At 42.6% G+C, this 22,220-nt stretch overlaps 1 protein-coding gene across 2 annotated transcripts in view; it reads right to left on the minus strand.

Annotated features, from left to right (window-relative positions):
- Window positions 1–22,220, minus strand: part of EPM2A (EPM2A glucan phosphatase, laforin) — a 55,557-nt gene that overhangs the window by 31,545 nt on the left and 1,792 nt on the right. Inside the window, exon 1 of one of the 2 annotated variants that reach the window (XM_083367479.1) lies at window positions 3,328–3,421. The exons of the other annotated variant lie outside the window; for it this stretch is intronic. The gene's annotated coding sequence lies outside the window, so the exon portion shown is untranslated. Of the gene's footprint in view, window positions 1–3,327; window positions 3,422–22,220 lie in introns of those variants that run through there. 2 annotated transcript variants of the gene reach the window in all.

A 22,220-nucleotide genomic window follows, 5' to 3' on the forward strand; every position in this document is an offset into this window, starting at 1 on the left:
ACTTGTTGTGGGGAAAAATTTGAAGAGAAGGTAATATGTACCTTGCCTTGAGATCTTGGAGGAAGGATGGTATATAAACCAAATAAAAAATTAACTAAATAAATATAAATACATACATTTCAATATTAAAAATATTTATTCAATATGTATCTTGCCTATCTACTTAAGTAATGACTCAGGGCTGCTAACAAAATTTCTAAAAACATTAGCTAAAATATCATTAAAGTTAATTAATAGTAAAAAGCTGGACAAAAATGAACTAAGGCTTTTCAACATATAAAAAACAAGAAAAAAGTTAAGGAAATGATTGGTCCATTAGTGGGGGAAAGTGGCAAGAAGGTGACAAGCAATAGGGAGAAAGCAGAACTATTTAACTCGTTTTTTGCATCTGTCTTTACACAAAGGGAAAAAAACAGTCCAACCTACCAAAACCAGTGCCATAAAAAACAGAATAGAAACGCAAGTTAAGATAGGCAAGAAAATGGTAAGTGAGCATCTGTCCAGCCCAGATGAGTTCAAATCACCAGGACCAGATGGATTACACCCCAAAGTTCTCAAGGAACTGGCAGACGTGATCTCAGAATCACTGAACTATATTTTTCAAAGATCCTGGAGCACTGGGGAACTACCAGAGGACTGGAAGAGAGCTGATGTAGTTCCCATCTTCAAAAAAGGGAAAAAAATAGATCCTGGAAACTACAGACCTATCAGCCTGACCTTAATACCTGGGAGGATTCTGGAAAAGATAATCAAACAACAAATCAGCGAACACCTTGATGCAAACAAAGTCATCACTAAAAGTCAACATGGGTTTGTCAAAAACAGATCATGCCAGACAAATCTTATTACATTCTTTGACCAAGTGACAAATTTAGTTGACCAGAGGAATGCTGTAGATATAATTTACTTGGACTTCAGTAAGGCATTTGATAAAGTAGATCACAACCTACTACTTGATAAGATAGAAAAATGTGGGTTAGATAGCATCACCACCAGATGGATTTGTAGCTGGCTGACAGGCCCTACTCAGCGTGCAATGGAACTGCATCTACATGGAAGGAAGTGTGTAGTGGGGTGCCCCAGGGCTCTGTTCTGGGCCCAGTGCTCTTCAACATCTTCATTAATGATTTGGGTGAGGGGATAGATGGGGATCTCATCAAATTTGCAGACGACACCAAGCTGGCAGGAATAGCCAATACTCCAGAAGATAGGCTTAAAATACAGGAGGATCTGGACAGACTCGAACACTGGGCGCTATCTAACAAAATGAAATTCAATGGTGAAAAAAGTAAGGTTCTACATTTAGGCAGGAAAAATCAAATGCACAGGTATAGTATAGGTGGTACCTTGCTCAATAGTAGTAACTGTGAGAGGGATCTCGTAGTCCTAGTAGACAATCACTTCAATATGAGCCAGCAGTGTGCTGCAGCTGCCAAAAAAGCCAACACAGTGCTAGGCTGCATTAACAGTGGGATAGAATCAAGATCACGTGAAGTACTAATAGCACTTTACAATGCCTTGGTAAGGCCACACCTGGAATACTGCATCCAGTTTTGGTCACCACGATGTAAAAAAGGTGTCGAGACTCTAGAAAGGGTACAGAGAAGAGCAACAAAGATGATTGGGGGACTGGAGGCTAAAACATATAGGGAACGGTTGCTGGAATTGGGTATGTGTAGTTTAACAAAGAGAAGAGTGAGGGGTGACATGATAGCAGTGTTCCAATATCTCAGGGGCTGCCACAGAGAAGAGGGAGTCAAGCTATTCTCCAAAGCACCTGAAAGCAGGACAAGAAGCAATGGATGGAAACTAGTCAAGGAGAGAAGCAACCTAGAACTAAGGAGAAACTTCCTGACAGTTAGAACAATTAACCAGTGGAACAACCTGCCTCCAGAAGTGGTGAATGCTCCAACACTGGAAGTTTTTAAGAAGAGACTGGACAGCCATTTGCCTGAAATCGTATAGGGTTTCCTGCCTGAGCAGGGGGTTGGACTAGATGACCTCCAAGGTCGTCTCCTTCTCCTTCTCCTTCTCCTTCTCCTTCTCCTTCTCCTTCTCCTTCTCCTCCTTCTTCTTCTTCTTCTTCTTCTTCTTCTTCTTCTTCTTCTTATTATTATTATTATTATTATTATTATTATTATTATTATTATTATTATTATTATTATTATTATTATTATTAAAAAGATACATATTTACAATTAATAGTGAGCAATAAGGCCAAATATAAAATCCCTAGGGCAGGGGTAGGCAACCTTGGCTCTTTTATGACTCGTGGAATTCAACTCCCAGAATTCTGGCTCAGGAATTCTGGGAGTTGAAGTCCACGGGTCATAAAAGAGCCAAGGTTGCCTACCCCTGCCCTAGGGTGTTCAGTCTATAGCTTAAGTTTTTGATATTGAGAGCATCTTCACAAGAGTTTGTCTTGCAGATCACAATTGTCAGACAGGTTATCAGGATTATCAGATGCAGTCCCTCAGACTGTGAGGCCTTAAGCTATTTTAAATTTTTAAAGGTTAATGCCAACATCTAGAATTGCACCTGTTAAGCCACTGATGACCTCTACAGATCTTTCAGTATTACCATTATGTGATCTGAATACCTATTCCTACATTTTGCACAAATTGAAGCATCCGGCTTTTTATAGGGAATAGCTTTAATTAGAGTACATTTTAATAAGAGGAATTATAACTAAGGGAATGATAAATGTAAAATCTAACAATTAATGAAGGAAAAATTAGTTATTCTCAAACGAGAGAATGGCAGTCGCTACCAAAACTAAAGTCAGTTAGAGTTGCTTCTCTGATTTAATTATTAATTCATTTACCAACTCCATAACAATTCAAAATGACAAAAATGTACACCTTGATTGCTATAAATAAATACTAAACCTGCTGTTATTAGACACAAGCTATGGATCCAATTATTCATGGATCCAACCCATTCCTACATCTTGTTTCAGAAGACATGAAAATAAAATTTAATGTGATCAATCAATGATAAATGATTAGGTATTCTGTCCCTTTAAACATATTGAACATGCACTCTTAAAAATGTACATAATAGATGTTTCTTTAATTTCCACATTTTTCTCTACTTCCATTGACAAGGATTTTTTTTTGCATCTGACATGTTTAAAAAAAAGTAAACAGAAATTTTGATTGATTTCTGTGGAGGTTTTTTTAAAAAAACCACCACAAAAATCAACCAAAGTTTTCATCTACTTTCTCTTAAACATGTCAGACACAAAGGATAAGGTCCACATGTGAAGATCCAACTTATTGCTACTCATGCCTATGTACAGGAATATTCTCAACTAATGGTTAGCACCTGCTTGGAGTTAGATAAGAGTCAACGGAATTCCAGTGTGGTTGCACTTAGTTCACTTGTGGCTATGTAGGGATTTTAGGCTGATTCATCTTTTAAATCCTCCCTCAGGTTCTGCCAGACCTTCCCCCACAGCTAAATAATAAATGAAATTGTAAATTGTAAATAAAACAATAGTTAAACAAAGCAGGCTCAAAGCAGTTGACAAACACATTTCTGTTAAAAGCTTTTAGCTTTTCAGTTTCAACAAATGCGAGCATAAATGGGATTTTATTTATTAAAATAAACCATCAGGGTATCATTTAATCTAACTTCACTCACACAATTATGGATTTGGGTAAATGTCAGAAAGTCTACCTAGTCCCCAACAGCGACTTGTGCCACATTCCACATTTCAAGAGAAACCTTCAACCCTGCTGAGTTTTTTTTCCAACTAGATGGAGCAAAAGAGGGGAAGGAGAAACTGATGGTCTCCTCCTGGCTGTTCCTAGCCTTTGAAACTCCATCCCAACCGATTATGTTTTCACTGGCATAAAAAGGCTTTCCAGTCAAAAGAGAGATGTGTGTTCCCCCATTCTAAGAACCTCCATTTACTCGACCTCGGAATTATATTTATAGCTGATCCTTGCTTATTAGTGGTAATTGGGGTTGGAATTTCTATCACTGTGCAATGTGATAGTAAAGTACGACAACATGTGACTACATTGCTTACTAGTGGCAATCCTGGAAATCCTTGTTGCCATCAGTAAGTGAAAATCGTGGTTGTTAAATAAACCCCAGGTGTTTGCAAGTGGGCCAGCAGGCAGTTAAGGTACAATGTGAGGTGTGGCCTGAGCACGAAGGGGCCAGGGATGGCTGTTGGCAGGTAAGGAAGGGTGCAAGTGACAGAAACAATTTGCAACCTTCCATGTCAGATTTCAAATTGACTTTGCTTGTAAGAAGCTGGCAAATGGTAATCATGTGACTATGGGACACTGCAAGCTTGATTGCCAAGTGCCTAGGCTGCAATCGCATAACTGTGGGGGATACTGGGATGGCAGGAACTTTAAGGACCGGTCATAAGTACCACTCATTCAGTACCACCATAACTTTAAATGCTCTTTCAACAAAGACTGCCTGTATTAGAATGCTTAGGTAGCTGACTTTAAATCAGTAGAGCTACCTTGAGGTTCCCTTTCAAGCTGCAAAAATTCAGTGACTGACCCCTTTGTTTTACCTCAGAGATGAGCAATTTCCCCTGGATTAGGCAAACAATTTATTCTCCCATCAGCTGGAGGAACACAAGAGGCCTTCCAATGATGTAGTGATGGATACTTTTATTATTCATTTTTGCTGTTAGGGTTTTTTTTAAAGAGGGAAAGATATGGGGTATCCTGAGCAGAAAGCCACTCCCATGTGCACTGTTAAGATCTTCAAGCAACCTCAAAAGATCAATAATCATGCAGCTGAATTTGGTGACTGCTCTGTTTTCTACAGACTCTTGTTGCCAGGTAATCGCAAAGCTCTCCTCCTTTTCAAGGCTTGACTGTGAAAGCTTATGCTGAGATCAGAAAAAGTTTTCTAATTTCCCCTCTGCTCAAACAGAGATTTTGCTTTAAGTTTTTACTGTTCAGAAGAAACTTACCACTAAATTCTATTGCTGAAGCCATTAAACCTTTTCAGTTTCCTAGAGATTTATGAAACTATTTTGACCAAAGCTTCCTTGATTTAAAATGTGTGATCCCCTTACTGCAACTTGGAAAAATATAAGCAGAGTGATTTTGAACGTCTTCTTGTAATTGGGGTATTCTGTTTAGTAGCAAGCTGTACATGAACACAGAGAAAAGCAGGGAAAGATGAAAGTTCCAATATTAAAAACCTGGAATTGTTCCATTGGTCCAGTGATCTGATGGCAATTTTGACATCACTATGTTACACTCTAAAATTAGTTAATTAATTGATTAAGCTGACCAACTTGGAAAAAATGCAAGTCCAGATAGCATACAACAGTAGTGGGCAAATAGTTCAAAGTTTAAACTTAAACATTATTGTTGCATTTTTCTGAAATGTTTATTGAATGAATATAAATTGAATAAATTTGTTCTCCTTTCTTGCCATTATATGCCCATCCCTCAACAAACTATAAACCCTCTGCATTGGTTTTTTTTCTCTTGTCTGTTGTGTAGATGAATATCCAGCCTATGTCACACAATTCTTTTACAAGTAGCTTACTACATCTACAACACATCCAAAATAGGATGGGCTTTAGGGTTTTCTTCTGAGTCTCAGTCACTTATGACAGTAAGTATCTGAGTAGCCTATGCTCTTAGGTTTAGATGGGAACCCTTTTGTAGATCACAGATAAACAATGGGGTACTTGAAACAAGCACTGTAAGCTCAAGAAGTTTTTTATGGACTAAATGACTAAGTGCAAAGACTCCCGATCCAGGAAAGGCCGCAAGTGGCACACAAGACATAGCTGTACAAAGCATGTCCTAGTCACAACTCTCACCTGCTCTTTGAGCAGGAATCACAAGTCTGTTTGGGGTAGTGCCACCCCATTCAAGAACTAAGTTACGGTAGTTTAAATCCTGGATCTTGAAGCTCCATGCACCCAAAACCATTTGGTCTTGCCAGAATTCAGCTGAAACCTGTTATCCCTCAACCAGGCCCCAAAGCCTCCAGGTACTGTGTGAGGACAGCAACAGCATCCCTTGGATCAGAGGTCACCAACCTTTCTCGGTTGGGAGACCAGAGGGAAAGGAAGGGGGAAGCATTTCACATGCACACATGCGCACGTGTGCAGATGCAAGCAGGGCGGGGCTAGTGCCTGTGTGATACTCACTAGCCCTGCTCCATTCTTGTGTGGTGCAGCGCTCCATTTTCACACCCCACAGTGTGGTGGAGTCACATTTTTGTGCCCCACGGCACAGCATTGGCCCGTTTTCATGCCCTGAGGCGCCGCGGCAGCCCATTCTTGCACCCTGCAGCCGCAGCATCCTATTTTCACACCCTGCAGCTGTGATGCTAGTGCGTGTGGTGTGTGTGTGTGCGCTCACTGACCAGCTACCAGGCTGCAGCCCACAGGTTGGGGACTCCTGCCTTGGACCACCAGGGGTGGAAATATAAAGTTGAGTATCATCAGCATACTGATGATATCTCAACACCTGGTGGTGAATGATCTCACCCAGTGGCTTCACATAGATGTTAAGAAGGAATGGAGAGACTACTGAGCTCTGCAGCATGCCACAAAAAAAAGCAGCTCTGGGCTGCACATCTCACTGCCCATCAACACTGATTGGGATTAGCCTTGGAGAAAGAAGCCAAACCCAGTGCAAAATTCCATCAACTAGTCCGAAATTCTGCAGCCGGCCCAAAGAGATACTATGGTTGATGGTATCAAAGGCTGCTGAGAGATCAAGGAGAGCAAGGATAGTTACAGTACCCCCATCCTGGTCTCACCACCGATCACGGACTAGTGCAACCAATGTCACTTCTGTCCTGTAATCGAGAGTGAATCCTGATTGGAAGAGGTCCAGCTAATCTGTTTCATCCAGGATCCTTTGAAGCAACCACCTTTTGTACCATCTTCCTTAAGAAGGGTAGATGGGACACCAGATGACAAGTGTCCAGACAAGTAGGATCAAGTGATCTTTTTTAAAGGAGGTGGTGAACCAGGACCTCCTTAAAAGGCTCTGGGAATGCCCTGCCTGCAGTGAGGAATTTATCACTGCTTGAACCCACCTCCTAGTCACCATCTTGGTGGTTTTCACCAACCAGATGGGACAAGGATCTAATAATGGAAGGTGGTTGCACTAACAGCATCAAGGTCCCTATCCATCAGGTTTATGTTTATAAGAATATTGTAGTTTATCAGTGTAAGTGTCAGTATGGAATATGTTAGTCAAGAATCCTACTTTCTGTAAATATTTATGGTAAAAATAAATATTTTTAGTTTCCTCTATTGCAGCTATTGAACTGACTTTCTATTAAATTTACAAACTAAAATCTACTTAGTGCACACTATGTCTATAAAAACACTGTATTTCACTTATGAAAGATAACATCCAATATCCGCATGGATGTCTTATACAGAGAGTTATTTTTATGCCTAAAAAGATCAAAATAAAAACATTAGAAAGCAAAAGTTACATCACATTTGAGATTGGTTTTTAAGGTTTTCATTGTTATTCCACTAATGTTCAAAAATTCTTCTGTCATTTGCTTGCAGAGCAACATGTTAAAGAACAAAGGAGTCACAAGTCTGCCTTACAGATCAATCTTTGCAAATAGCATTCTTTTTAGTGCCTAAGGATTGCTCATATAGTCATAGCTGAAGCGTAAGAAAGATGATCAAGCTGGTATATATAAAAAAGCCACTGGCTTTATTGCAAAGCAGATTAAAACAAGGATCTCTGAACAATGTGCAGCTCGTATAGGAGAGAAAAACAAGACATGAATGTATCAAGAAAGATATGATCAAAAAACTCAACCAAGGTAGCCAAAATCTATCATAGAAAAAGAATGTAAGTTCTCATATGATGGTGGTAGGTGAGCTGGGAGTCAAAAGAAACTCGCTCAAGAATATAACATAACAGTATATAAAAGGTAAAGGTTTCTCCTTCCAGCCGTGTCCAACTCTAGGGGGTAATGCTCATCTCTGTTTCTTAGTTGAGGGAGTCCACATTCTCTGAAGACATTTCCGCAGTCATGTGGCCAGCATGATATCACGCTCCAGCACAGAGCATGTGGTGAAACATGGTACAATGTTATCTTCCCATCAAAGTGATACCTATTTATCTACTCACATTTCCCTACTTTCAAACTGCTAGGTGGGCAGAAGCGAAGGCAAGAACAGGAGCTCGCTCTGTCACACAGCATTCGGGTCTTGAAGCTTAGCTTTTTAACTGCTAACTGCCCTCTTATTATCTGATATACTTTTCCTTATATTTTGGTACGTTCCATACATTCCTTACATTCTGATATACTGTTTCCTTAAAAGTAATTTATTGGCACTTTTCCCTTGCTTCCATTTGTTCTATCATATTATATACGGTAGTCCACATGTGGCCAATTCTGCATCTCTTTCCCTAAGCTTTTCTTAATCCACATCTCCTTCATTTATTTATTTATTTATTTCACCTTAATGGATTTCCCTTTCACTCTGCCAGTTGGCATTCTTTCTGCCACTTTACTTCAGGACTTTTTCTTTTTAATTCTGCCCCATTAATGCAAATCCCACCTCTACTAACACATTTCTGCATGTATCCCTTAGGAAATCTTATTAACTCTAGTGTGGGTCAAAGTCCAGACAACTCAACCAGAATTTCTATGGATTTCCAAAGGAAAAAGAAGTAATGTAAACTCCCAAGGAAAGGAGGCATTTTAGAAGATGATGTTCTCCCAAGTGGGATATCACAGGCGTCCCAGAATAACCCAGTTTTCAATTTCCTTATAGCACAGTTCTTCAGAGATTACTAACATTTGCCTCTATAAAGTCAGGTGGGAAATAAGTCAAATAAGCTTAGTAAAATACAGTCAATTCTTGTTGTTCATGGTAGTTACCTTCTATGAAGTTGCTGTATACATTGAATTCACAAATACTGAACCCTCAGTTGGGGACATGTGCAATGGGCAACTCAAATTTTTGCAGCTCTGCATGTCTGTGAATGACCATGAAAGCTCCATGAGTATTGATTTTGTAATTAGAAATATATTTTAGCAAGAAGATAAATTTGCAAATATAAATGATGAGAATCAATTCTATTCAGCTATTTTCATTCTAAACCTATGACGAGCCTTACAGAGAAGGCTATAACTTTGTTAACCCATCTAATCCAATACTGGTTTCCCTTACTTCTCACAATTTTTGATGTTCCAAACCTTCCCAGCCAGTTATGACTTATCTTGAAAAGTCAAGCAGGGTCATACCTAGTTAATACTTGGGTGGGACACCACTTGGAAATCCCAGAATCAGAAAAGAATCTTGATTTTGCTGTACAACCATAACATCACCAGGATTTAAGTTCAACTTGAAAGAAACTTTGTTTTTATGGAAGCTGGTTGAACAGAAATCCAACCTAGATGTAAGGAGAAATTTTCTGAGAGTGAGAAGGATTAAAGAGCCCTGATGATTCATTGGTTAGGATGCAGTATTACAGGCAAACTTTGCCTACAGCCTAGACTTCGATCCTGATGGGGCTCAAGGTTGACTCTGCCTTCTATCCTTCCAAGGTCATTAATGAGGACCCAGATAGTTGGGGGAAATATGCTGACATTTAAACCACCCAGAGAGAGCTGTAAAGCATTATGGGGCAGTATATAAGTCTAAGTGCTATTACTATTGCTAGTGCTAGTGAGCAGAATGGCTTGTGTCCTGGAATTGTGGGTGCTCCAATCCTGGAGATTTTAAAAATAACCTAGACAGCCATTTGACCAGGATGGTATATTGCCTGGAGCAGGGGGTTGGACTAGAAGACCTCTGTGGTCCCTTCCACCCTGGTGATTTTATGCTCTGTGTTTATCTTATCTACTCAAAATTCTTTCTCCTCTGAAAAGCTCCTGTGCAACAGGGAGCCCTCCAAAATAAAATAAGAGATGATGTGAAATATTATGGTTAGTGAGGGAAAACTGACAATGATCAGATGGCCAATTTAATTGCAGAGAAACATTTTCCACTGAAGTAAAGCCACCACATGATACAGCCCAAGATTTTTTGTTGTGTCCCCCTTTTCCTTATCTAATATTATAATAATGAAGGGACATACAATGCTAAGTAAGGACCCATTTTCATTTCTTGTATTATTTTTAGCTGTTCTAAATATTTGTCTTCTATACTGGTATTTGAGTCTTTTATAGATACCTGTCTAACTTTGACCGAGATTCACTTTCAAATTACTTAGAAAAGTGTCTATTTCAATTGAAGCACGGCTGAATAGTGATTGTTAGTACAGAGCTAACACAGTTTAAACCACTTGACAATGAACCTACTTGACTTATACAACTCACGCACAGCATTGTTTTTCTGGGAGAGAGAGAAAGAGAGAGAGAGAGATCTTTATCTACAATAGCTAATTCCATTGAGAAAACTATCCACCATATAACTTGTCTACTTCTCTTTTTAATTTAAATTTAATAGCATTTAATTTTTAATTTTAATTTAATTTAATAATATTTCTATACCGCCCTTCTCCCGAAGGACTCAGGGCAGTGAACAGGGCAAGAATAAAAATACAGGATTACAAAAGTTAAAAAATGATTAAATAAATGCCCATATGCTAAAATACATCTTAAAACCCCAATAAAATAACAATAACACCCCCCCCCCCAATCCCCTCATCAGGCCAGGCCAGCTTGTTCAAAAAAGTATGTTTTTAGCTCGCGGCGAAAGGAGCGAAGATCGGGCGCCGTCCGGAGCTCAACCGGTAGCTGATTCCATAGCTCCGGGGCGCCCACAGAGAAGGATCTCCCCCTGGGGGCCACCAGTCAGCATTCTCTGACCGGTGGCACCCTGAGGAGCCCCTCTCTGTGGGAACGCACAGGGCAGAGGGAAGTTGATGCCGGCAGCAGGTGTTCCCTAAGGTACTCCGGCCCCCTGCCATGTAGGGCTTTGAATACCATTACTAGTACCTTGAATCTCACCCGGAAGGCAACTGGTAACCAATGCAGCTCACGGAGCAAAGGTGTAACGTGGGAGTATCGGGAGACTCCCAACACAACTCTCGCGGCTGCATTCTGTACCAGCTGGAGCTTCCGGGTGGTCCTCAAGGGCAGCCCCATGTAGAGAGCGTTGCAGTAGTCTAGTCGAGAGGTCACAAGCACGTGAGTGACCGTGCATAGATCATCCCGGCTTAGATAGGGCCGCAACTGGCGCACCAGGCGAACCTGGGCAAAAGCCCCCCTAGTCACAGCTCCTATGTGGTCTTCCAAGGTGAGCCGTGAATCTAGGAGGACTCCCAAGTTGCGAGCCCTATCTACGGGGGGTAATAGTTCACCCCCCATAGCAAGAGGTGGAATGTCCGAATAAACCCGGGATGAAGGTATGCATTTAATTTAACTTAACTCTATTACCATATCTTGTGACAATGAAGAATTACCAAAATTAAGCATGGATGATGTGAAGCAGCATTGCTCTGCTGCTAATCAGTTTTATAATCCAATGGCGCTTTGCAAAAGCAAGTGCTTGGGCTCACACAAGATAAGACATCCAAATTTCCTTTCCCCACCTTTCTACTAGATCACTTTGGGTTAGATTAACACTGTTCTGATAGTGTTAAATCTCAGAAGCTTTTCAACTGACAAAAGAAAGCATCTGTAGCAAGTGGGTATAATCAGTGTCAACGAGGTATCTTTAGTGACACCATCTGGTATACCAAATAGCACTCAAAAAACAGGTCTCCCTATGAAAATACTTTAGGCATCCAATCTGGCACTCTCCCTTTTGACTGGGAGCACAACAACGCAACTTCTTAGCAAACTTTGCTAAAATACCATTGCATGTTTAAGGCTCTGTTGGGGAAAAGCCGGAGAATAATGTTTCCATCTGAGTAGAGGTACAGACAACCTATAAAGCAGGAGCGGTTGAAATCTCTGAAAGCCTGGGTGCACTGCTAGAAATCCTCCAAACATTTCCACTGAACTGAATTCTTTAATGTGGCAGAAAGGGAATATTATTAAATCCATAAGGTATTATAGTCATTTGTTTAGATTCATTATAGCTGCCCACTCTGATAAACTCAGGATGGCTTACAAAAATCTAAAAATGCTATAAGCTGTTAAAGAGCATACGACAACACGAACAGCCTGAACCAAAATAACCATCACCAGGGCTTTTTTTTCTCATAGAACGCTCAGAACGGAGTTCCGGCACCTTTTTTGGATGGAACCTTGTAGGTTAGGCAAGGAGGGTTGTATGACATGTGTGAGTTCCGGCACCTTTTTCTTTTACAAAAAAAGCACTGACCATCACAATAACAAAGAGTCATAACAGAGGCTCCACAGTATATTAACCCCAGGCCTGAGTGAGGTTTTGAGGCTTTCCGGAACCTCAGAAGAGAGAGTGCTGTCCCTATGTCTGCAGAGATGGTGTTCCAGAAGGTGGAGCCACAGGCCAGAAGGCATGCTTCGTTGGTGCCATAGGATGACCACATTTAATAGAGGAGACTTGGAGTGCACCCAGTCCCTGCTCAAATATATGAAGTGGGTGAAAACCATTGGAAATAAGCAGCTTCTCAGGTAGCAAATGGACATAGGAACTTCCTCAACAGCTCCACGTACAGCACACTGCAATAGTCATGAGGCCACCTTAAGGTGAATTTGATTAATTTTTCATTTTAATACAGGTAAATCGAATTTCATTTTTGCCATGGTTCTGCCCATTCTTTTGCCTTGGTCATAGCTACTGTGTCAGACCGCTCCAATGTATTTGCCTGCTTATTTTTCCATCACCTGTATATTCTTTTCGGGTCGGCCATTCTGGTGGGAAGGGAGCTGCTGACTGGGGAATGTATTTGCCTTGCTATGCTATGTCCTCTTTGAAATGTCCTCCCTCATGAAAAAGGAATGTGGCCTGAAAACATCTGCCTTTTCTCCAGACAATGGAGCCTGGGACCATTGAGAAACAAAAGCGGGAGATACCTTGAGTTGGGCGCTAAATCCAGGTTCTCAAAACAATCTAGCACCTATGGATTGGCTGGATTTCAACTGGACGGTTGGACACTGTGGGGAGGAGTCTTGAATGGGCATTATGATGTAACCTTTTCCATGCAAATTCTTCAGACCTTGCTTTGTTCTACTGCTATCACTAACTCTCAATAAAGGTTCCTTTTCAACCGATGCCTGTTTCAAGAGTTCTGCTTTCTTGGGAGACCTAGTTGAGGCAGATACTTACATACTGTTTGAAAAATAATCATTGAGTTATCTCTCAAACAGCATGTGTGCCTTGCCTCTCAATTTCTTATATAGTTAGAAATTTTTCCCTAGGACAGGGGTTCGCAAACCCCAGTCCATGGACTGGCACCAGTCCATGGCATGCCAGAAGCTAGGCAGTGCAAGCAAGCGAAGCGCCATCCACGGGATGGAGGCAACACATGAAACCATGCCCCCTCCGGTCAGTGGAAAAACTTATCTCCATAGAACCCATTCCTAATGCACAAAAGTTGGGGGGGGCAGGGCATTACCGTAGAATCAACCTGAACATTCCTGTATTGATTATATATATTGATTACATACATTACATAAATTTCCGTACTATTACCCTGGTGTATCTTTGTATAAAAAAAATATGGCTCTTGTTTTTTTCTTGTCTATATTGTATGTGGGATGAAAGAACTCCATCTACATCAGTGATTATACAATAACATGTGTAATTTCAAACTAATTTATAACCCTTTTAAAAAATAAATATAAGTGTTTGATTTACAGTCTTTCTCCTAGTCTTTTTTATATCGAATGTGTCCTCTTTTTAAAAATATTTTAAGCTACAGCCTCAGCAGGGAACCTTTAATCCCCCAACTCTTTCTGTCCATTGGGCATACACACATGCACTTTTGCCCCTGACTATGAGTAAGGTAATCATGAGGACGAATTTCAAGTTGTATCAGTAAACTGATTCATTAAAGATTTTAGCACTTGCAATGTAGCACTTGCAATGTTTTAATTTTACAATGTTCTCTGAATACATAAAATATACACATTATATATATATATATATATATATATATATATATATATATATATATATATATATATATATATATATATATATATATATATATACACAAGAGGCCCCTGATTAAGTTCTTAGTTAAGTTTTTTGTGGGGTTAGGGAGGGGGGTGGGAGAAGACTATGGTTGCGTGGGAAAGGCATGCCTTCCAGCCACCGTAACACATGCCAGGCCTACGACCATTCGCGACGGTGTACAACGAGGACCAGTCGCCGATAATACCCAGTGGTGTACTGACAAACAGCCCATTCCCAGGATGGTGGGGAACGGCAGAAGGTGCACAGACAGAGGGCCGTATCGTCACCGGGAGTGTCATCTCCGCTCTGTACAAGCGGTGAGACGCTCCGACCCTCTGTACTCCCCCGGAGGACCCGGGAGCGAAGGTGTGCAGCCTCCCATGCTAAGGCTGGTCTACCTGAATGCAAGGTCCGTAGCTAACAAAGCTCACCTCATTCGTGACCTAGTGGAGAGCGAGCATGCGGACCTGGCTTGCATCACGGAAACCTGGCTGGGCCCAGAGGGTGGTGTCCCTCTGGTTGACCTCTGCCCGCCAGGTTTCCAGGTGCTGCACCAGCCTCGGACCCATGGGAGGGGCGGGGGAGTGGCAGTTATCATCAGGGAATCCCTTAGCCCGCGAGAGACCACCGTCCCTCAGATGGTCGGGTGTGAGTCTCTCCTACTGAGATACGGCCCAGGGGCGCAGTTGGGCCTGCTGCTGGTGTACCTACCACCTAATCGTGCAGCGGCGGCCCTGCCCGAGCTACTCGATGTCCTCACAGAGTTGGTGGTTGAATTCCCAAAACTCATGGTCTTGGGCGACTTTAACCTACCGTCCCTGGGAGGATCGTCAGAACTGGCTCGGGAGTTCATGGCTTCCATGGCGGCCATGGACCTGTCGCAAATAATTTCTGGACCGACTCATGAGAGAGGCCACACCCCAGACTTGGTGTTCTTGTCTGGACGGTGGCGTGATGATATCGGTGGGGGTGCCACGACTGTTACGCCCCTGTCATGGACCGATCACCACCTCCTGCGGCTAGACTTCCCCTTTGCCACCCCCCACCGTGGGTGCACGGTGCCAGTCAGATGGTACCGCCCTAGGCGCCTAATGGACCCTGATAAGTTCCAGGCAGCGCTTAGGGACACACATGCACTCCCTGCTCACAGCTCGGCGGATGCCTTAGTGGAAGCCTGGGAAAAGGCAGCCACGGAGGCTCTGGACCGAGTTGTACCCTTGCGGCCTCTGACACGGCGCAGATCCCAGCGAGCCCCATGGTTCACCGCGGAGCTCCGGGAGATGAAGCGTCGGAGACGGGGCCTAGAGAGCCGTTGGAGATCCAGTCGATCCGAATCCGACCGATTGCGATTAAGAATCCTCACCAGGTCTTATCTCGCTGCGATAAGGGTGGCAAAATCCAACTACTTTTCCACCCTCATCGCATCCGCAGATAATCGCCCGGCTGCCTTGTTCAGGGTGACTCGCTCCCTATTGAACCAAGAGGTGAGGGAGGAACCCTTGCAGGGTCGAGCCGAGGAATTCGGTCAATATCTGCTGGATAAAATTGCTCGGATTCGAACTGGCCTGGACTCCAACTGGGCTGAGCTGGAAGAACAAGACATGGACAGTCTTGTCGACGTCATCTGGGAGGAATTTGATCCTGTGACTCCTAAGGAAGTGGACAGGATTATGAGAAGGTTGAGCGCCTCCACATGCTTACTGGACCCGTGCCCTTCCTGGCTGGCCTATGCAGCTCGAGAGGGGACACGAGGCTGGTTCCTAGCGGTCATCTCTGCTTCTCTGAGTGAGGGTCACTTCCCCACCACCTTGAAGGAGGCGGTGGTGAGACCTCTCCTCAAGAAGCCCACCTTGGACCCATCCTCTTTGGATAACTTTCGTCCTGTCTCCAATCTTCGCTTCCTTGCGAAGGTTGTTGAGAGCGTGGTGGCGCACCAACTTCCTCAGATCCTGGATGAAGCGGTTTATCTAGACCCGTACCAATCGGGTTTCAGGCCGGGCTACAGCACGGAGACGGCATTGGTCGCTCTGATGAATGATCTCTGGAGAGCCCGGGACAGGGGCCATTCCTCTGTCCTAGTCTTATTAGACCTCTCAGCGGCTTTCGATACCATCGACCATGGTATCTTGCTGCGATGCCTCAGGGGACTGGGAGTGGGAGGCACGGTTCTGCGTTGGTTCTCCTCCTTTCTCCAGGGTCGCTCGCAGTCGGTGCTGGCAGGGGGACAGAGGTCGACCCCGAGGCCTCTCGCTTGCGGAGTCCCTCAGGGGTAGGTCCTCTCGCCTCTCCTGTTCAACATCTACATGAAACCGCTGGGTGAGATCATTCGCAGCTTTGGAGTAGGGTACCATCAGTATGCTGATGACACCCAGCTTTTCATCTCAACTCCAAACAATATCAGTGATGCCCTCGACGTGATGTCCCGCTGCCTGAAAGCGGTCCGGGAATGGATGGGGAGGAACAGGCTTCAACTGAACCCGGACAAGACTGAATGGCTGTACGTACCGGCAAGCCAGGATACTCAGAACATCCCATCCCTTAACATCGGGGACAAGTTACTACCCCCTGTTGATAGGGCCCGCAACCTGGGTGTCCTCCTTGACTCGCAGCTCTCCCTGGAAGATCACATAAGAGCTGTGACCAAGGGGGCCTTCTCCCGGGTTCGACTAGTTCGCCAATTACGGCCTTATCTGGACCTGGATGCCTTACGTACAGTCACCCATGCTCTTGTGACCTCTCGCCTAGACTATTGTAACGCTCTCTACATGGGGCTGCCCTTGAGATCCACTTGGAAGCTTCAACTGGTGCAAAGTGCAGCGGCACGGATAATAATGCAGATCTCTGCAGAAGACCAGATTAGTGAAGTCAGGATGGATCAGTAACTTTTAAATTTCTAAAAATGCATGGTTTTGTACAGCTGATCAAACGTTACAACAGTAGTCAGGGCTTTGTCATCAGCCAGCCATACCCTTCTGAGATTCGAACCATGGGCTGATTGCATATGAGGCAGTGTTATTTGCCTCTAAGCCACAAGGTCTCTCTCGCTCTGTTAGCTTTTTTTCTGCAAGGGAAGATATGTTTCAAATGTTAACTCTTTAGATTACCTTGCTAGGCCCCAAACATGGGGCAAATCTTTATTTCCTGTTTTCAGCCTATCTTGAAGGCTATCGAACAGGCAGTAGTCACACCGGACAATTCCTATATTTGTGTAAATTACTAACAAAGAATTAAAGGGAAACTGAAATGCATTTCTGACTCATTAGTCGTCATCAGCCAGCCATACCCTTCTGAGATTCGAACCATGGGCTGATCACCCAAGACAAGAAGTCTTAGATAAGTCTCTTTATCATATTTATATAGCTGTTCATTACCCAAACATGACTCACAAACATAAAATATAAAAAAACCTCTAAACCTTTTCATCAACACAAATAGTTGAAGTTAAATTTAGCTATTTATACTGTATGTTATTAGGCAATTAATAGTTGGTTGAACTTTTATATTTGGTATGTGGCACATGCTAAATAAATACATGTATTTGGTAAGTGATTAAATTTAATGAACACAACTCAAACTTTCTTAAAACTGCCCATCTTAGGATCTTAGCCCAAATAGACAGTAGTCAGCCAGAATAATTCACCACAGCCAGCTTGGTGTGACCGGCTGACCACCACCAGCTCACCACAAACCAAGTCGCCTCTGCCAACACCCCTCAAATATATAATCTATATTTTCTAAAGGCATCTATAAATATCAGGCTGCAAAAACCAAGAAAGATACGTGTCATTCTTCTAAGCAGATTTCTTTATTGCTCCTCACCCATAGACAGAATCCAAAAGCAAATTGCCAGCCTCATAAAGCATATACTCTGGGAATTATTAGGGAAGAGCCATCTACTCCTCTTTCTCTTACACAACCTGAATTGTCTCTTGTTCCTGAATGCATTCCCTCCATCCTGGAAGTCCACACACTACATTCCATCACAATAGATGGAACAGCTCCTTAAAGGAGATTGGAGACCAGGGGAAATTGGTCAAATACCTTTAAAGTGGGTATCACTACACCCTACCCGTACCCAATTACTTAGCAGCCTGCAGGAACCAAGACAGACATGGATTAAACTGACAAATGGTAAAGAAAATGCTATCTATTTGCTCCAGTTCCACAAACCTAAAAAGATTCCAGACTACCTCAGGAGATTTGCCTCACTCTCCACAGTTGGTGGTCTGTTTACATTCTAGCCACCATGCTGCCTCGCAGCAACTCTTCCTGAGTTCCTGGACCTGATTTCTTGGCTGGTACTGGAATTCCCCCAGTTACTTTGTACAGGCTAAAGTTAGAACATGGACAACAGTATTAGGTTTCCTTCTCACATGACTGCTCTTTAGAAATTGAGCCGGAGTGAAACCAGAGAGAAGCCATATTCTGTCATCTATTTAGATAACTTGCTTAGAGATGAATGTTCAAGGGACATTCAAGGGACAGTTTGACACCCCTGATCTAGAGGATTTCAAAAGACACTTGGGGAGTTTCCCTAACAACTGGCAAGCGATTTTGCTAGGTATCTGGAATTCGGAAATTCATGACTGCTTTCTATTTGTGGGCTAATTTGGGGCTTATGAGAACTTCTAGAAGATGAAGCTGTAGAAGAGATACCTGGAGCACAAATGGAGGAAGATGAGGGAACATTATATTGAAGCCTCCACTGTAGGAATAAGAACAGTAAGAAATTACACTGAGAAACGGCATTGGACATTTGGTTCAATGACTTTTGTAAGGTTCTCAATTGGAGGGAGTGACTAGTGTATCATCCTGGACTTCCTGCAAGGGTTGGGAATTGCAGACTCTATGCTCCAGTGGTTCCATTCCTTCCAGACCAGAGTCCCAGCTGATAGCAGTGAGGAAGATAAGGTCTCTCCCCTGTTGTCCATGGGGCTGCCTTTGAAGCAGTAGTCCAGTGAAGCAGAGTTGCTACAGTCATTTAAATCCTATTTTGTAGTAACTTGACTACCAATGTACTTCCAAGTCCAATGGAATGTTAATGTATAATTTCCTTTAGGTAGCTTCAGGGCTGCTCTCCTCCTTCAGACTCTTGATCTGTTGATTTTGAGAGTAGAGTCTCTTTGCAGTGCCTGCAGTGGGGATGGACGGTCCTTACTGTTGGCCTTCAGGAAATGATTAAACAATGAGTTATCCAAAAAGCATTGATGGAATAGTGTGGTCATGGCTATGCTTACTATAATTGTTTTAATTCTTAATTTTATCTGTTTTATATATCAGTTTTATGTGACTCCACTGGCAGTTTTGCTTGGAATTACAGCAGTATAAAGTTACAACAGATTATAAATATATTGCTTCCCTTTATTTCTTATAAATATTTGAAGGAGGCAAAAGAAAAAGCATCTTTATCTTTTACTATTCACCATAACAATGCTCTTCAAAAATGATCAAGTGCTGGGCCCACTATATACTGTAGAGAAACTGAGATTTTCAATTCTGGTAGAACAGTGACACTTAGTGGATTTAGGAGATATTAATTTTTATTTCCTGACTATTTCCTTATATAAGAAAGGGAAGAAAAAGAAACAGGGAAATGGAAAATGGAAAGGGGGGAATTCAAGAAAAGGTACGATGACAGAAACCACAAAATAGATATTTCTACATACATAGCTTTAAATATATCTGTATTTAGGAAATTCACTTTTTGAGGGATTTCCTTTTAGGGGTAAAATTCTAAGTGAAGTATCCTGGCCAACCCAACCGTAATAATCATACTTTTTTTTTGGAGGCATGAATGAGAGGCAACACTCCCCACAGGTTATAAAAGAACAAACAGACCAATGAGCAGGCCTGGGGAAAACAAAGGAAATGTGTCTCCTTCAGCCTGTTGGGACACTTGCCCCTCTTTTCTGTGTATTGGGGGGAGGGAGTAATGGTGAAGGCTGAAGCAAGTTTTTTTTATGGTTTTGGGGTAGGTGAAGCACACCTGTTAGTTTGCTCTCCTACCCTGCACACTCTTTTCCTTTGCATGGGGTTGTGGTAAGAGAAGCAATATTTCTTATTAGGAAGCAATGCCCGGCTTTAGGCCTTTTTAAAGGTTTAAGAGGGACACGGTGGCTCAGTGGGTTAGGACGCTGAGCTTGTCGATCAGAAGGTCGGCAGTCTGGCGGGTCGAATCCCGAGTGCCGCGTAGCAGAGTGAGCGCCTGTTACTCGTCCCAGCTTCTGCCCACCTAGCAGTTTGAAAGCACGTAAAAATGCAAGTAGAAAAATAGGGACCACTACGGTGGGAAGGTAACAATGTTCCGTGCGCCTTTGGCGTCTAGTCATGCCGGCCACATGACCACGGAGACGTCCTTGGACAAGCGCTGGCTCTTCGGCTTTGAAACGGAGATGAGCACTGGCCCCTAGAGTCAGAAACGACTAGCACGCATGTGCGTGGGAACCTTTACCTTTACCTTTAAAGGTTTAAGATGTGAAGCAAGGCATTATCTTCTGCGGTTTCTCAACTTACTCGCCAGGGGGGGAAAAGGGTGAATATATACCAAGCAAAGGAAAGAGCCAGATGATGCAGATGAAACAATCTCCTCCATCTTGCTGTGAAACTGCATCTTTCTTTCTAATATCAATGAGGAGAAGCTTTGAAAACTGAGTGTGAACCATGGAAAGATATGATGCTGGCTAACAGTGACCCAGCACATCTGCCTCAAAAGACACAACGTACAATTCTTTTTTCCTGAGTCAACTCCCTAAATAACAGACATGAATATAGTGATCTTACCAGATGTCTCGAATGATTGATTGAACAGGATTTTTAAATTTAGATCAAAGACTACAGATTGCCTTAAGTTAGAGAAAGTACTTTTTCTTATCTCCCCATCCCTAGCCTAAAATCAGACTGGGTCAATTTAGTCCATGGTGCTATTTAGTGTTATACATACAGGGATCCCTGCCAACTCACTCCTATTTTCTAGAGGTTTCATATGGAAAAGGCAGTGAATTCATCTTATGACTTACTTACATTCTAAGTGGCAATGAGGTGAGGAACTAGTCCAACCTATCATATCAGCCAGTGAAAAAAGACTAGAATAAGATCAGGTAAATGTGAACTGGCAGGGCTTCATTGAACACTTCACTATCAAAGACAATCAGCTCTGGGTTGATCTAACTCAGGGGTGTCAAACTGGGCCGGTTGTATCATAGAGAGGCCGTGCCCACCCCAGCTCCAACATGTCATCTGACGCAGCGAGTTTGACACCTGTGATCTTACTCAACCTCTGATTGCTGCAGGAGCCATTACAGCATCGAGACTGTAGCAAAAGGATATTTCACATTCTGCTGGCTGACAGCTCATGCAATCAGGCAGTGATTCACGTAACAACTGCAGTAAGAAAGGTCATAAAATGAGGCAAAGGTCACTTAACAATTGTTTTGCTTAGCAACAGAAATTTTGGGTGCAATTGTGGTTCTAACTCGAGGACTACGTGTACTTGTGTCTCATATTTTTCCTGCCCAAGTTCAGAACTTTTATCATTCTCCCTGCTAAATTCCATCCTATTCATTTCAGCTCACTTCTCAGTTTTCTATCTGAAGTATTAGCAACCCACTCAGCTTTGGGCCATCTGCAGACTTTTTAAATACAGATAGCCCTTGATCTACTATCACTCCTTGGAGACTGATCAAAGTTATAATGAAGCTACCTTAGGGCTAGTTACAACCTGGATTTAAAGTTCTGACACTAACCCCCCCTCCCCAATCGTCATATGACCAAACTTCCACTGCTCGGCAGCTGGATCACATTTGTGGCATTTGCAGCATCCTGCAACCATGTGACTGTGTTTTACAATGGTTTTGCAAAACCCAGAATTTACTGTTTTCTGCAAAACTGCATCCATAGCGAACCATTGGTTTGCTTAACAATTGCTATGTTTGTTTAATGATGGCCACAAAAAAGATTGCAAACTTTGTTGGTCACAAGATTCATGACATGATATTGACTTATGACCAAACTGCATTATATAAATCAGGGACTGTCTATATTGCTTCAGCATCCCCAGCTGCTACTGATAAAAAAAATGTTGAACAGCAAAGTCCTCTGGCCCTTCATTAGGTATAATCCCCTCTGAAGCTGGAAACATTAATGAGCATTCTTTGGTGTGGTGGTTCACCCAATACGA

Source organism: Vipera ursinii (assembly GCF_947247035.1).
Source record: "Vipera ursinii genome assembly, chromosome: 1".
Taxonomy (NCBI): Eukaryota; Metazoa; Chordata; class Lepidosauria; order Squamata; family Viperidae; genus Vipera; species Vipera ursinii.